The following is a 16822-nucleotide window of genomic DNA, read 5'->3' on the forward strand; positions in this document are numbered from 1 at the left end:
CCAGTAGTCATGTAAAAGATGTGAGAGTTGGCTGAGTGCTGAAAAAATGATGCTTTTGAACTATGGTGCTAGGGAAGACTCTTGAGAGTTCCTTGGACTGCAAGGAGATCAAACCAGTCAATCCTGAAGGAAATCAACTCTGAGTATTCTTTGGAAGGACTGATACTGAAGATGAAACTCCAATATATTGACCATCTGATATGAAGAGCAGACTCATTGGAAAAGACCCTGATGCTGGGAAAGACTGAAGGCAAAAGAAGGGGGCAGCAGAGGACGAAAAGATTAAATAGCATCACCAACTCAATGGACATGAATTTGAGCAAACTCCAGGAGACAGCAAAGGGCAGGGAAGCCTGGAATGCTGCAGTCTATGGGATCGCAAAGAGTCAGACATAACTTAGTGATTGAACAACAACAAACAGGAACAAAGCAAGGAGGTCTGCTGTCATTATATTTAATATCAGCAGTTCTAGGCACTGTAATTAGCAAGAAAGAGGAATAAAACACACACAGATTGCAAAGGGAGAAATAAAACTCTATTTGTAAATGACATAATGTCTATATAGACAATCCCAAGGAATATACAAAAACACTCCTAGAAGTAATAATAAGGTCACGGGATATAAGATCAACACACAAAAATCAATAGATTTCTATATACAGTTGACCCTTGAACAATACAGGGGTTAGGGAAGCAGACACCCTGAGCAGTGGAAAATCCCTACATAACTTTACAGTCACCCGCCAGTATCCATGGCTCCATACCCCGCCATTCAACCAAAGGAAGAGTATGTAGTATTACAGTATGTATTTTTCTCTAAAAATCCATATATAAGTGGACCTGTATCATTCAAACCTGTGTTGTTTAAGGGTCAATTGTACTAACAAAAGATGTGCAGAAATCAAAATTAAAAACATATTACCATTTACAATCACTCTAAAAAATTAAATACTTAAGTATATACACTTACCAAAAACATGTACAGGGTCTGTATGCTGAAAGTTAAAAAATGCTGAAAGAAAGAGATCAAAGAAGACATAAATAAATAGGCTTGTTCATTGACCGGAAGACTCAACATGATAAAACTGTCAATTCTCCCCAGATTAATATATAAGTTTAATGCAATTCCTATCAAAATCCTAGTAAGGCTTTTTTAAGACTTAAACAAATTTATTCTAAAATTTACATGGAAAGGTACAGACTCTAAAACTGCTGAAACAATCTTGATAAAGAATAATAAGTGGAAGGAATTATTCTATCCAATATCAAGCTTATTACAAAGCTCTAGTCATCAAAAGAGTTTGATACTGATACATAGATTAATGGAACAGAATGCTACTGCTAAGTAACTTCAGTCGTGTCCGACTCTGTGCGACCCCATAGACAGCAGCCCACCAGGCTCCCCCATCCCTGGGATTCTCCAGGCAAGAACACTGGAGTGGATTGCCATTTCCTTCTCCAATGCATGAAAGTGAAAAGTGAAAGTGAAGTTGCTCAGTCGTGTCCGACCCTCAGAGATCCCACGGACTGCAGCCTTCAAGGCTCCTCCGTCCATGGGATTTTCCAGGCAAGAGTACTGGAGTAGGGTCCCATTGCCTTCTCCAAATGGAACAGAATAGAGAACCCCAAATTAAGGACCTACATAAATATTCTTAGGGCTTCCCAGGTGGCTCAGTGGTAAAAGAATCCACTTGCCAATGAAGGAGACAGTTTGATTTTTGACAAAAATGAAAAAACAATTTAAAGGAAAAAGGAAAACCTTTTCAACAAATAGTGCTGGAGCAACTAAAATTCCATTGCAAAGAAATTAATTAAACTTAAACTTCATACCTAATATAAATATTAAATCAAAATTATCAAGAACTTAAATGTAAAATATAAAACTCTTAGAAAAAAATATAGACGAAAATCTTTGTGATCTAGAGTCAGGCAAAGAGTTCTTAGACTTGACACCAAAACCTTGATTCATAAAGGAAAAATCGATAAATTGGACCTCATCAAAATTAAAAACTTTTGTACAATAAAAGCTGAGGGGAAAGAATGAAAAGAAAAGCTATAGACTGGGAGAAATTATTTGCAAACCACATATTCAACAAAGAACTAGTACTCTGAATATACAAAGATCTATCAAAACTCAACAGTAAAAAATCAAACTATACAATTAGAAAATAAGTACAAGACAAAAGATCCCTCACCAAAAAGGGTATACAGTTGGCAAATAAACATGTGAAAAGATGTTTAACATGTTTAAAGATGTTTAACAGCCACTAGGGAAATGTAAATCAAAACCACAAAGCCAAGACTCATGGGACACTGGAGGCTCCCAGGTGCAAAATTTAAGGAGGCCCTCACTCTCAAGTAGGGTTGCACTTACACAACCCTAAGAGTGAGTACCTCCTTAAATTTTGCACTTGCACAACCCTTAGTATTCTTATTTTGTGAGCTAAGCACTTCATTTGCCTCATTCATAATAGCCAAAAAGCAGAAACAATCCAAATGGATAAAAAAGAATATGCTTTATTCATATAAGGGAATACAGAATATTTTTGGTGATAAAAAGAATGAAATACTAATACATGCCACAACATGGTTGAACCTTGAAAATACTATGCTGAATGAGAGAAGTCAGTCACAAAAGACTATATATTGATAGTTTATGATTCCATTTATATGAAATGTACAGAATAGGTAAATCTACAGAGATAGAAGTAAATTAGTAGCTCCTAAAGGGGAGGAAAGGTTGAGAAGGAGAATGACTGCCTATGGATATAGTTTCTTTGGGGGGGTGATAAAAATGTAATAAAATTGATTGAAGTGACAGTTGCACAACTATGAACATACAGTAACTTTTGAATTGTACACTTTAAATGAGCCAATTGTATGACATGTGAGTTATATCTTAATAAAATTTGTTTTTAAAGCAGATGTTTAACAACTGTCTATTGAAATAAAGCATAAAAAGGATGAAAGTCATTGTGAAATAAGAACTCCAAATTTAATTTTTTTAAAAGCAGTTGTTGATTCTTTTCATGAGTTGTTAAGAGGAAGCACAGGAAAAACAACTCTAAATCAGACTTCTATACTTTGCCCAATTAAAATCATAATCAGAGTTTGGTTCATAAAGACTTCCTACTCAGAAAAAAAAAAAAAAAGACTTCCTACTCAAAATAACTTGCTAGAGGGCAATTTGTGACTTAAACAGTGGTCCTGACTTATAAACCATATTCATGTATGTGTCTGCTATAAACCGTCAATTTAAAAAAGATAAACAACTTATAAATATACTATATGGCACTGTCTCCAAAACAAAAATAAATAGAATTTGGATAGCCTTTTCTATAGATGTATTCTCTAAGGGGAAAGGCTGAAAACTGAACCTCAAACTGAATTCTGCTTTCCCACTAATTCTCATTAAACATAAAAAAAAAAGTGTTCATATTTTTAATACTGATAAACCAACTTAAACACTTTAGTGAAGGTATGATCAAATAGGTGAACGACTCAGCATTAACTTGGACATTAGAATTTATTCAGTATTATTTCTTCTGGGAATAATACTGTTTTACTAGCAGCTAAATACTTAAGTACTTTATATGATTTTCCTAACTCCATACCCAGCCGTTCCGCCTCTTTCCAATGCTCAGCAATGTATGTCTGGAAAATCCCTTTACTTAATACCCACAATTCCCAGAACATTTTCCTCTGCTTCTGCCCTCTCTCACCTTTTATTTGATGCCTTCACTTGCAGGTACACCCAAACTTTAACAGAACAGGGAATTATCTGCAGCTATCAGTAATGGACGGAGAAGGCAATGGCACCCCACTCCAGTACTCTTGCCTGGAAAATCCCATGGATGGAAGAGCCTGGTAGGCTTCAGTCCATGGGGTCGCTAAGAGTCGGACACGACTGAGAGACTTCACTTTCACCTTTCACTTTCATGCACTGGAGAAGGAAATGGCAACCCACTCCGGTGTTCTTGCCTGGAGAATCCCAGGGATGGCGGAGCCTGGCGGGCTGCCGTCTATGGGGTCGCAGAGTCGGACACGACTGATGCGACTTAGCAGCAGCAGCAGCAGCAGTAATGGAAAAGTTCTAGAATGGGATGGTAAGCTATACGTGAGCAGCAATTCCTAGGTTTTTCTCTACCTTCTGTACTTGGCCATTTTGACAGTCTTTAAGGCAGATACTCTTATTCAGATACCTATTCCTCTCAAGTGGTGCCCAACAGAACTTTCTGCACTAATGGAAACGTTCAGTATCTTCACTGTGTAATACAGTAGACACATGTGACTACTGTGTACTTGAAATGTGGCTGGTACAACTGAAGGACTGAATTTTTAATTTTAAAAGCCACATGTGGCTAGTGGTCTGCATACTGAACAGCACAGCTAGCCGAGATTCCTGCAGAGAAGACAGCTAGTGCCGTAATGCTAAACCCCTTAGCTGGTGTCCAGACACCCAATCAGGATCCTGCTAGTCCTGTCTCCTGGAAGATGTTCCCTGCATCCCCCAACTTGATGAGATGACCCTACATAATGAATAAATAAATCATCTCGAACCACAGTATGAGTATCTGCCTAATTTTCTATAGCTCCTACCACCTCAACTCCTGCTGCTTTGAGCTTGGAGTTACCACCTTCCTTCAGATACTGCACATTTGATCACTGTTTCTCAGACTTTAAGGTATTTATGAATCACCTTGGGATTTGGTTAAGATGTAGGTTCTAATGTGGCATTTCTAACATGCTTCAAAGTGCTTCTATATGGTTTTAACCCTAGGTTCTTGGTTCTCCTACCCCCTGATTTGAATGGTGTTACTGATGGGTCAGCAGCAAACATTAATTCAGATTTCCTAAATATAACAGTACGCTTTTCAGTCATCAAATATTTGTACCATGTAATACAGCTGCACAAAAATATCAATTCTGAGCAGTTGATGTTATTTGATGTGACATACGTTTTTTTGAGCACACTCTTTTACAGAGGTGGCTACGACAATGAGCTAAAGATCACAATTCTAATAACTGAACAACTGGTAAGGGAACCAAGGTTTGCTTGATTCCAAAGCTCACATTCTTTCTGCTATGCCAACCTTCTCCTCAATGCTTAACTCAGGAATGTCCACATGTCGGGATTTCCCTTCAGAAGAGAGTTGTGGAGGAACATTGCTCCTGAAAAGTTATTGCTTCTCCCCAGGCATAATAATAATCAGAAAAACCAGCTTCTTCCATATGTATGATTAAATATCAGACACCACTAATATTTATACATTCTATTGTAGATTTTCAACCCGACCAATTTTATTTAGCTATCCTCTTCCCAGCTTTTTTGTTTTGGCCGAGTGGCATGTGGGATCTTAGTTCCTGACCAGGGATTAAAACCATGCCTCCTGCTGTGGAAATGCAGAGTCTTAACCACTGGACTGCTAGAGAAGTCCCAAGAGCCTTCTTAAGAAAGTCCTCAAAGTCCAGAGGCCATTATGAAAAAGATGTGACTTGTATTTTTTGTGTAAAATACAAAAAATTTAGTATATCAATAGGCACAATAGATAATGCAACACTGTAGAAAATATGCATAATAGATACTAAAATACGTATCTGTATCTATATACATATAAAGAGTTCTTAGTTCTTGTTAATCAACAGGTAAAAGAAAACAATCCAATTAAAAAATACATAAAGAACAGAATAAGCAATTTAAAAAGACAGAAATAAACAGCCCATCAAACAAAAAGATGCTCAAACTAAAAAGTAATCTGAAAACTACAAATTAAAATGTAAAAATCCGCCTGTTACATTAGTAAAAATGTACAAGACTGATATTCAGTGTCAGAGGCACTTTCATAAACTGCTGGTGGAATAAAGAATGGCACACAGGCTGTCTGAAAGGCAAACTGGCTGTATATTTCAAAACTAAAAACATGTAAATCTTTTAAACATTTCTAGGCACCTATTCTAGAGGTATTATAGAACAGTTGCACAAGAGACAAGAATATGGGATGTTCATTTCAGTGTTTCCAATCACTGCAAAAATCTGAGACAACTTAAATGTCCATAGATAAAGAAACAGTTAAATAGATTATATACATTCAAACGGAAATACAATCAGCTGTTAAAAAGTACGCACTGACAGGATGAGATTTCAAAAGCATATTGCTAACTTTAAAAAAAGCTGCAGAAAAAACATCATTCCACTGACTTTAAAAAGATATATATAGACATAGAAATTATAAATAGAAATTGCATATAATGTGTAGAAAAAGAACTGGAAAATTCACCAAACAGGATAGTTCTGGAAGTGGAACCTTTGCTTCTTAGCCTCCATATAAAGTTATTATTATTTTTAAAGAATGTACTCTTTTTTCTCTTTCTTCAAATCAAGTATATAGTTTAAACATCTGTAAGATTTTTAAATGTTTTAAAAAAGACAAACAAGGTCAACAAAAAATGTTTAATTTGCAGTTTTCAGATCACAGGAGTCTACGCATCTTTTTTTTTAATTGAAGGAGTTATTTTACAATGGTGTGTTAATTTCAGCAAAGTGACTCAAATATAGGTTGATAGGGAAGCATATATCAGACTGTTTTTCGGAGTCTTTTCCATTATAGGTTTTATTCCAAGATTTTGAATATAGTTTCCTGTGCTATACAGTAGGTCCTTGTTTTATTTATTTCATATATAGTAGCGTGTCTGTTGGAGAAGGCAATGGCACCCCACTCCAGTACTCTTGCCTGGAAAATCCCATGGACGGAGGAGCCTGGTAGGCTACAGTCCATGGGGTCGCTAAGAGACACGACTGAGCGACTTCCCTTTCACTTTTCACTTTCACGCATTGGAGAAGGAAATGGCAACCCACTCCAGTGTTCTTGCCTGGAGAATCCCAGGGATGGGGGAGGCTGGTGGGCTGCTGTCTCTGGGGTCGCACAGAGTCGGACACAACTGAAGCCGACTTGGCGGCGGCAGCAGCAGCAGCAGCAGCAGCGTGTCTGTTAATTCCAAACTCCCTCCACTCTGCCTTCTCCCTTTGTTAGTTTTCTATGTCTGAGAGTCTGTTTTTTATTTCTTTATTGGATATTTCTATTTCTCTCTGTGAAACTGCTTATTCTACTCTTTGCCTAATTTGTCATTCAGTCACTAAGTCGTGTCCGACTCTGCAACCCCACGGACTGCAACACACCAGGCTTTCTTGTCCTTCACTATCTCCTGGAGTTTGCCTAATAAAAAAAATAAATAAATACAGGAAAATGTTCAACCTCACAGGTAATCAAAGAGACTGAAATCTAAAGTGAGATATCACTTTTCACCTACCATGAGAGTAAATCGTTTCTGGTTTGTTCAATGTCTATTTACTATTGCTAATATAAATGCTGAGAAAGAAATACTTTTTTCCAGTGGATAAAACCTTTCCAGAGGGTGTGTGTAGAAAAAGTCTCAGGCTTTCCTGTGGTGGGTGGAGTTAAAGAAAAGCTTTTAGATCATCATCCTCCTAACACATCATCAAATGCTTTCAGTTTTCAACCCTTCTGGAGAAGTTCCCTTCTTACCCCTCAAGGCTCTTTCTCATCTCATTGTCTTGCTCTAAACCTTTCTTGGAAAAATGTCTCAATGCCTCAAAAATAACTCACATAAAAACATAGGCACACAGCCCACTTAGTTAAAAGGTGTTAGAAAACATGAGAATCTCATTCACACCCACGTGCTATTCCAGCTAAAATCTATATAGAGGGACTGATGCAGAAAGTCAACTCAATGGGAAAAAAAAAAAACCACTGACTCACCTTCAAATCTGCATGTATTTCTTAAAAACACCTAGGACACTGCAGCTGTGTGACTCTAGGCAAGTCATTTAAAAGTTCTCAGTTTCCTCAATATAAAAGGGAGACATAAAATTTGAATTTCAACCAGGAAATCAGAATTTGGACTTTGGAATATAGTTTTAAAAATCTGAAAGCAAATATTTGTGCGTGTGTGTGTGTGTGTGTGCATGCGCGCAAAGTCGCTTCAGCCATGTCCGACTCTTGATGACCATTTGGACTGTAGCCCGCCATGCTCCTCTGTCCACGGGATTCTCCAGGCAAGGATACTGGAATGGGTTGCCATGAGCTCCTCTGGGGATCTTCCCAACCCAGGGATCAAACCCACATCTCTTATATTGGCATTGGCAGGCGGGTTCTGTAACACTAGCAAAACCTGAAAGCAAATACACCAAAAAAAAAAAAAAAAAAAGCCCCGAACTGCAGCAGTCTACAAAAATGTTTGCCTAAATCCCTCAGTCTGCTGTAATAACAGTTGCCCTATATATGAATATAGATAACCATTTCCACTGTCAAAATCATCAGTTTCTGGAAGCTTACAGATGTTAACAATTGCTTATTATAACTATTTCCCCAAGCAAAGCTCCCTATACAATTATACACAACATGAATATGGTAATTTACTCAATTCTCTGTACAATACAAACCTCATATTTAGCATCATGCTAATATTCAAATTAGTTCCCCCATAGTGTAAATATTTGAGGGAGCAAAATCTATGAATAAAGAGAGACTGAATTTTAGTCTTCTGGCCAATTCCACGTTCAATGTCTGGCCCCCTATCCCCATTCCAAGGTTCCTTTACTGCAAAAAGAAAGGAATCCTGCTTAGGTTTTCAGTTGCATAGATTTCCAACTCCAGTCCCTAATCTCCCATTTACTAGCGCCGTGATATTAGACAACTGCCTTAATGTTTTAAGCTTCAATTTTCTTATCTTTAAAATTGAAGTATTAGTATCAGCTGAGTATTGTTAAGATAAAATGAGAAAATTGAGGTGGGAAGAGGGGTGGAAAATAAATAAATGAAATGAGATAATGTGCCTAGGACATTAATAATCACTCAATGAATGATAGCATTTATGCTTCTTATTACTATTATTGACTTAAGAATGTTCAGTGATGTTTAAGAATACTTTTAAAAGACTATTAAATTATGAACTGACCCCTTAATTTTTTCAAGCTTCCATTCTAATTTTATCTCTTCTGAAAAACATAATATGTTTTATTAATGCATCATAATTTAGAATTTGCTTAATATTTTGTAATTTTTTAAATAGTTTTTTCCATTTTATTCTTGTCAACTATTGTTGACAAGTACTCCCTAGGGCCAGAATTTTGTTTCATAAGCCTGTGTTCACAAATGTATTGTGTTTACTACACTGTAATGATTTGCTACTCTATTTTGCTCTCTGAGCAATTTCAAGGCAAAGAGCAAGGCTTACTTGTATTTGTACCCAGAAGGCTCAGTTATCAAACACAGAGAGGTCTCAATGAATGTTTGTCGAAAGGATAAATGAATGAATTTATCTTTTCCCCCAACCCCTGCAATGCCTTGCACAGTACTCTACACATAATAGGAACTCAGTAAAGCTTCTTAATGGATTCATGGAGAAGTCTTTTGGACTCAACCACATAAAGCTTTATCTTGCCTCAGAAAATCATTTCAACTTTAAAGATTAGCTACTAACATTACAAATTAAAAGTTTTAATCTAACATATATCAAATAAATAGGTTCAATGACTAACCACAACAAGGCTAGCTCTAGAAGGATTAAAATCCATTATTCTAATTAATGAATTTGTGAACTCAACATGGAAAAATCCAGTTACATAATCAAAAGAGAGGTTATGCTTTTGCAAATTTAAACGTACCAAAAATAGTGAGAAAAAATTATCAGAAAGCTTGCATCTGTAGATAAAAATGAACAAAATATTTTTCATGCCTGAATTGAAACCACTGTTTTCATTAGAAATAAGAAAACTGGTCCAAACCTGTCTCTAGAAAACACTCCTTGAGACTCAGTGTAAATGCTTTGCCCTCGCAGTGATTTTAACTCCTAGAAGCCTTTTATTTCCAGACTGACGGATATTCAAAACTCTGTCTCCTAAAATAAAAATTCGTTCATTTCTTAAAAGGCAAAGAACCTGAACAGACACAAGGTTTTATATTCAAGTAACTAAAACTATCCTTAGTGCTCAGCCTGGTGCTTCTGCAACAGAAACATTTTCTTAGTTTTAAAATCATATTCATGGAAGGTTTAAAAGTCGTACTACACATTCTTCACTGTATGATCTAAACTGAGTTTACACCGCATATATAATCTCATAAGTACACCGTAAAGAAATTCTACACTTGAATGAATCTGGAAAGAAACGTGAGCTTTGCACACACCCCCTTCTTCCAACTCAATACGCACATCTTAGTTTTTTTTTCTCAAGAATTTCTCTCTCCCGCCCCCATCCCACACGTTATTTCAGAGCAGCAATCATTCATAACCCCACTCATAGTCTCTCCACCGAAAGAACCTTTCCAACTAATACTATTTCACCCAAACCCTCCATTCACATCTCAGAGTCCGTGGGGGATTTCTTTGGAAGGGGCGGGGGGCGGTGAAGTTCCGGCACGCCACCATTCCCGCCAAGCCCTTTAGAAGGAACCAGGTCTTAGCGCGCAGTCCCGGACTAGTGTTAGGCGGACCCCAGTAAACTGCGAAGGTCTGACACCGCACCCGCCGCTCCACCCCCCCACCCCACCCCCGCCGCCTCTCCGCCAGGGCAAAGCAAACCGGGCCCAATCTCTGGGCTCCCATTCAACATACCCTCCTCCTCGCTGTACCCCATTTCTTCCCACTTATTCCTCGGTGTAGCCCGGTCTCTTTTTTCAATTCTGACTCCCCATAACCATCTTGCTCCCAACACACACACCCTTCTATACTCCTGCCCCTGCCCCTTGAACCCTTCTACACCCGGGTCCCTCCCCCTTGGACCTCGCGGCAGCTCCAGCCCTTCCCGCGTGCCCTGGTGCAGACCGGCGCCCTGTCCTTATAACCACTGGACCTGGGTCCCACCCAACACGTCACACGAGGGCCCATTTCTCCCGCGACCCGACCTTCCCCACCCCCTCCCTAAGCGCTACCCCCCCCAGCACCCTGTTACCTCCGGCCCCGCCCCCCTGAGGGTGTCGCACTCACCGCTTCTGCCGCCGCATCCTTAACCGCCGCGGCTGCTATAGCTACAGGGAGCCAAGGCAACCAGCTCTCGCGACAGTTTCCACAGCTACGGCGAGAACAGCCGGGAAGAGCCTCTCGCAAGAAAGTAAATGAGTCAGGCTCGAGACGGCTAAGTATATCTCGCGATAGTGTTGTGTAAAATGGCGGCTGTAAGGCGCTTCGGGGGTGGCCCGGAAAGGTTTGGAGGTAGGCGAGGGCGGGAAAGGATCTTGAGCTGGCGGGAGAGTCGGAAAACTATTGTAGGTAGGACGCAGGAACGGTCCCATCTGAGGAAAGTTAGTATGGCGAATCCTACACTGGAATAACTTTAGGGATGTGGCCGTCATTTCCCAGTGTCTCAGACTTGGAACAGTGTCACCTTTAACTGAAGTTCCGTCTTCCTGGTATTTTCTTTTTGCGTGCCCAGTAGAGATGGAGCGAGCAAGCCAGAAATTGATCTTTCCGTATCTTCGTTAACCTTTCTTCAGGAAATTCATCCGTTCTTCCCCTACCCTGGTTTGGAAAGGACATTTGACTTAACAGAAATGTTTATGTTTATATACTGGTGCCCCGCCCCCATCAATTCTCCCTACCAAAATAGGAAATAAAAGTTTGTTGTTGTTTTTAATCGAGCATAAGCACAGGTGTTTGGATGCGGAAGGGGGCCGCGTTGGTGCGTGATCTGAACTTTGCAGTTGCTTGCCACCCTGTGGGCACATCCTTAGTTGATGACTCTCAACACAGTTTTAAGGGCTTTCTCTCCTGGTGGCGCAGACGGTAAAGCGTGTGCCTGCAATATGGGAGACCCGGGTTCGATCTCTGGGTCAGAAAGATCCTCTGGAGAAGGAAATGGCAACCCACTCCACCCTTGCCTGGAAAATCCCATGGATGGAGGAGCCTGATATGCTACAGTCCATGGGGTCGCAAAGAGTCGGACACGACTGAGCGACTTCACTTTCCTTTCCTTTCTCTACTCTCAGAAAGCTGTAAATGCAGACTGAGTAGGATCTGGAACAGAAGATGGATATATAAAGAACGTTGTTCAGTGAGAATAAAAGGAATAAATGGAGAACTCATTCTCTTCTCTCCAAGCCCCTGAATAGCTCTCATAATCTAGACCAGTGCTGTCCAGTAGAAACATACTGTGAGCCATAACATGCAATTTAAAATTTGTAGTAGCCACATTTTTTTAAAAGTAAGAAAAAGGAAATTTAGTAATCCACATAATCCAACATATTCAAAATATTTCGACATGTAATCAATATTTTGAAATTTCTAAAAATATTTATTTTTGGCTGCATCGGTTCTTAGTTGCAGCACATAGGATCTTCCTTGCAGCATGCAGGATTTTTTGCTGTGATGTGCAGATTCTTTGTCTCAGGGCCTGGGCTTCTCTCTGACTGTGGTGCTGCCCAGGTACAGGAGCACAGAGGCTCAGCAGTTGCCTGTGGGCAAGCTTAGTTTCAGCATGAGGGATTGTCTCTAGTTGTGGCCCACCAGCTCCAGAGCAAGTGGGCTCAGTAGTCCTGCAGCATGTGGGATCTTAGGTCCCCAGCTAGGGATCCAAATGGAGTCCCGTGCAGTGGAAGAAGTTTCTACTGGAAAGCTCTAAACCCTGCACTAGATAATGCATTATCTGAGTGACTTTAGGAGCACAGTATTATGGGCATGTGGTTTATGTAAAAGAATCCCTGAAGTTGCTAACTCAAATGACTGCAGAGCCTAGGAGACTGACAATAAAAGATGACCTGGTATAAAACATAAGGTGGTAGTGGAGCATAGACGGCAGCCCACCAGGCTCCCCGTCCCTGGGATTCTCCAGGCAAGAACACTGGAGTGGGTTGCCATTTCCTTCTCCAATGCATGAAAGGGAAAAGTGAAAGTGAAGTTGCTCAGTCGTGTCCGACTCTATCGACCCCATGGACTGCAGCCTACCAGGCTCCTCCATCCATGGGATTTTCCAGGCAAAAGTACTGGAGTGGGGTGCCATGGCGAGGGCCCACTAAAGACTACAAGCTTCTATTTCAAAGGGAGGTTTCCTGAAGCCATGTGGAAAACAGCATGGAAATTCCTCAAAAAATTATAAATAGAGCTACTATATGATCCAACAATTCCACTCCTGGGAATTTATCTGGAGAAAATGAAAATGCTAACTAGAAAAGATATATGCACCCCTACGTTCTTGACAGCATTATTTACAGTAGTTAAAATTTAAAGCAACCAAAGTTCCCATCAATAGATGAATGGATAAAGAATGTGATACATAAATATTATATATATATAAAATGTATATATAATGAAATATTACTCAGACATAAAAAAGAATCAGATCAGATCAGATCAGTCGCTCAGTCGTGTCCAACTCTTTGCGACCCCATGAATCGCACCACGCCAGGCCTCCCTGTCCATCACCAACTCCCAGAGTTCACTCAGACTCATGGCCATCGAGTCAGTGATGCCATCCAGCCATCTCATCCTCTGTCGTCCCCTTCTCCTCTTGCCCCCAATCCCTCCCAGCATCAGAGTCTTTTCCAATGAGTCAACTCTTCCCATGAGGTGGCCAAAGTACTGGAGTTTCAGCTTTAGCATCATTCCTTCCAAAGAAATCCCAGGGCTGATCTCCTTCAGAATGGACTGGTTGGATCTCCTTGCAGTCCAACGGACTCTCAAGAGTCTTCTCCAACACCATAGTTCAAAAGCATCAATTCTTCGGTGCTCAGCCTTCTTCACAGTCCAACTCTCACATCCATACATGACCACAGGAAAAACCGTAGCCTTGACTAGACAGACCTTTGTTGGCAAAGTAATGTCTCTGCTTTTGAATATGCTATCTAGGTTGGTCACAACTTTCCTTCCAAGGAGTAAGCGTCTTTTAATTTCATGGCTGCAGTCACCATCTGTAGTGATTTTGGAGCCCAGAAAAATAAAGTCTGTGACTGTTTCCACTGTTTCCCCATCTATTTCCCATGAAGTGGTGGGACCGGATGCCATGATCTTCGTTTTCTGAATGTTGAGCTTGAAGCCAACTTTTTCACTCTCCACTTTCACTTTCATCAAGAGGCTTTTTAGTTCCTCTTCACTTTCTGCCATAAGGGTGGTGTCATCTGCATATCTGAGGTTATTGATATTTCTCCCGGAAATCTTGATTCCAGCTTGTGTTTCTTCCAGTCCAGCGTTTCTCATGATGTACTCTGCATATAAGTTAAATAAACAGGGTGACAGTATACAGCCTTGACGTCCTCCTTTTCCTATTTGGAACCAGTCTGTTGTTCCATGTCCAGTTCTAACTGTTGCTTCCTGACCTGCATACAAATTTCTCAAGAGGCAGATCAGGTGTTCTGGTATTCCTATCTCTTTCAGAATTTTCCACAGTTTATTGTGATCCACACAGTCAAAGGCTTTGGCATAGTCAACAAAGAAGAAATAGATGCTTTTCTGGAACTCTCTTGCTTTTTCCATGATCCAGCGGATGTTGGCAATTTGATCTCTGGTTCCTCTGCCTTTTCTAAAACCAGCTTGAACATCAGGAAGTTCACAGTTCACATATTGCTGAAGCCTGGCTTGGAGAATTTTGAGCATTACTTTACTAGCGTGTGAGATGAGTGCAATTGTGTGGTAGTTTGAGCATTCTTTGGCATTGCCTTTCTTTGGGATTGGAATGAAAACTGACCTTTTCCAGTCCTGTGGCCACTGCTGAGTTTTCCACATTTGCTGGCATATTGGGTGCAGCACTTTCACAGCATCATCTTTCAGGATTTGGAATAGCTCAACTGGAATTCCATCACCTCCACTAGCTTTGATCGTAGTGATGCTTTCTAAGGCCCACTTGACTTCACATTCCAGGATGTCTGGCTCTAGGTCAGTGATCACACCATCATGATTATCTGGGTCGTGAAGATCTTTTTTGTATACTTCTTCTGTGTATTCTTGCCATCTCTTCTTAATATCTTCTGCTTCTGTTAGGTCCATACCATTTCTGTCCTTTATCGAGCTCATCTTTGCGTGAAATGTTCCTTTGGTATCTCTGATTTTCTTGAAGAGATCCCTAGTCTTTCCCATTCTGTTGTTTTCCTCTATTTCTTTGCATTGATCGCTGAAGGCAGCTTTCTTATCTATTGCTATTCTTTGGAACTCTGCATTCAGATGTGAGATCTTGTAATTAGTAACAACTTGGATAGACCCAGAAGGCATTATGCTAAGTGAGATAAGTCAGACAGAAAGACAAATACTGTATGATTTCACTTAAGTGTGAAGTCTAAAAAACAACAAATGAGCAAACAAAAACTAGAAACAGTTACAGGTACAGAGAAAAAACAGGTGGTTGCCTGACAGAAGGGTGGTGGGGAGAAGAAAGAGAGGGAGACTAAGGTACAAACTTCCAATTGCAAAATAAATGTCACTGGTATGAAATGTACAACATAGGGAATATAGTCAATAATTGTGTAAAATCTTTTTATGGTGACATCGTAATGACTTACTGTAGTGATAATTTTGCAATGTATAAAAATATCAAATCACTATGTTGTATAACAGGAACTGTAGTGTTATAGGTTAATTATACTTCAAAGATAAACTCATAGAAAAATATGAGATTTGTAGTTATCAGAGGTAGGGAGTTGACAAGGAGTGGGGAATTGGATGAAGGTAATCAAAAGGTACAGACTCCCAGATGTAAGAGAAATATGTGCAACCTGATAAATGATCGACACTGATGTATGTTATATATAGAAGTGGTTAAGAGAACAAATCCTGTGAGTTCTGATCACAAGGAAAAAACATTTTAATAAAAATAAAGGAGTTCAAAACTCTCCTGAATTTTAAAACACAATGATGGCAAGCAGAAGATGTCTATAAGCAATATGGACAGTTAGATCTTCTACCAGAATGTGGCCTCTGTGAACTGTGGGATTCATATGAATGAAACATTTTTGAAGAAACGATGTTTTAACACAACGATGTTCAGGCAAAGGGATAGCGAAACCAAAATTGAGGATTTGACTAGATTTCTGGCTAGATACAAGTATGCACTTTAATACATTAAACCACCACTGCAACTTCTAATGATAATTTGATTTCTATATAGACTTTTCTACTAAGAAGATGGCAAATAGATGGGGAAACAGTGACAGACTTTATTTTTGGGGGCTCCAAAATCACTGCAGATGGTGACTGCAGCCATGAAATTAAAAGACACTCCTTGGAAGGAAAGTTATAACCAACCTAGACAGCATATTAAAAAGCAAAGAGACATTACTTTGCCAACAAAGGTCCGTCTAGGCAAGGCTATGGTTTTTCCAGTAGTCATATGGATGTGAGAGCTGGATGAGGAGGGAGGTGGGAGGAGGGTTCAGGATGGGGAACACATGTATACCTGTGGTGGGTTCATTTTGATATATGGCAAAAGCAATACAATATTGTAAAGTTAAAAAATAAAATTAAATTAAAAAAAAAAAAGAAAGCTCAGCGCCAAAGAATTGATGCATTTGAACTGTGGTGTGTTGGAGAAGACTCTTGAGAGTCCCTTGGACTGCAAGGAGATCCAACCAGTCCATCCTAAAGGAGATCAGTCCTGAGTGTTCATTGGAAGGACTGATGTTGAAGCTGAAACTCCAATACTTTGGCCACCTGATGCAAAGAGCTGATTCATTTGAAAAGATCCTGATGCTGGGAAGGACTGAAGGCAGGAGGAGAAGGAGACGACAGAGGATGAGATGGTTGGATGGCATCACCAACTCAGTGGAGATGAGTTTGAGTAAACTCCAGGAGTTGGTGATGGACAGGGAGGTCTGGCATGCTGTG

At 39.8% G+C, this 16822-nt stretch overlaps 1 protein-coding gene across 8 annotated transcripts in view; it reads right to left on the reverse strand.

Moving 5' to 3' along the window:
- Positions 1-11585, reverse strand: part of USP54 (ubiquitin specific peptidase 54) — a 131206-nt gene extending 119621 nt beyond the window's left edge. For 2 of the 8 annotated variants that reach the window (XM_059882675.1, XM_005226500.4), the window contains exons 1-2: positions 11006-11585; positions 972-1013 (exon numbers count right to left, since the gene is read on the reverse strand). The gene's annotated coding sequence lies outside the window, so the exon portion shown is untranslated. Of the gene's footprint in view, positions 1-971; positions 1014-10633; positions 10842-11005 lie in introns of those variants that run through there. The other 6 variants (XM_059882674.1, XM_059882677.1, XM_059882676.1 and 3 more) reach the window with 6 other exon arrangements.
- Positions 11586-16822: the final 5237 nt, after the last annotated feature.

Source organism: Bos taurus, chromosome 28, assembly GCF_002263795.3.
Source record: "Bos taurus isolate L1 Dominette 01449 registration number 42190680 breed Hereford chromosome 28, ARS-UCD2.0, whole genome shotgun sequence".
Classification (NCBI taxonomy): domain Eukaryota; kingdom Metazoa; phylum Chordata; class Mammalia; order Artiodactyla; family Bovidae; genus Bos; species Bos taurus.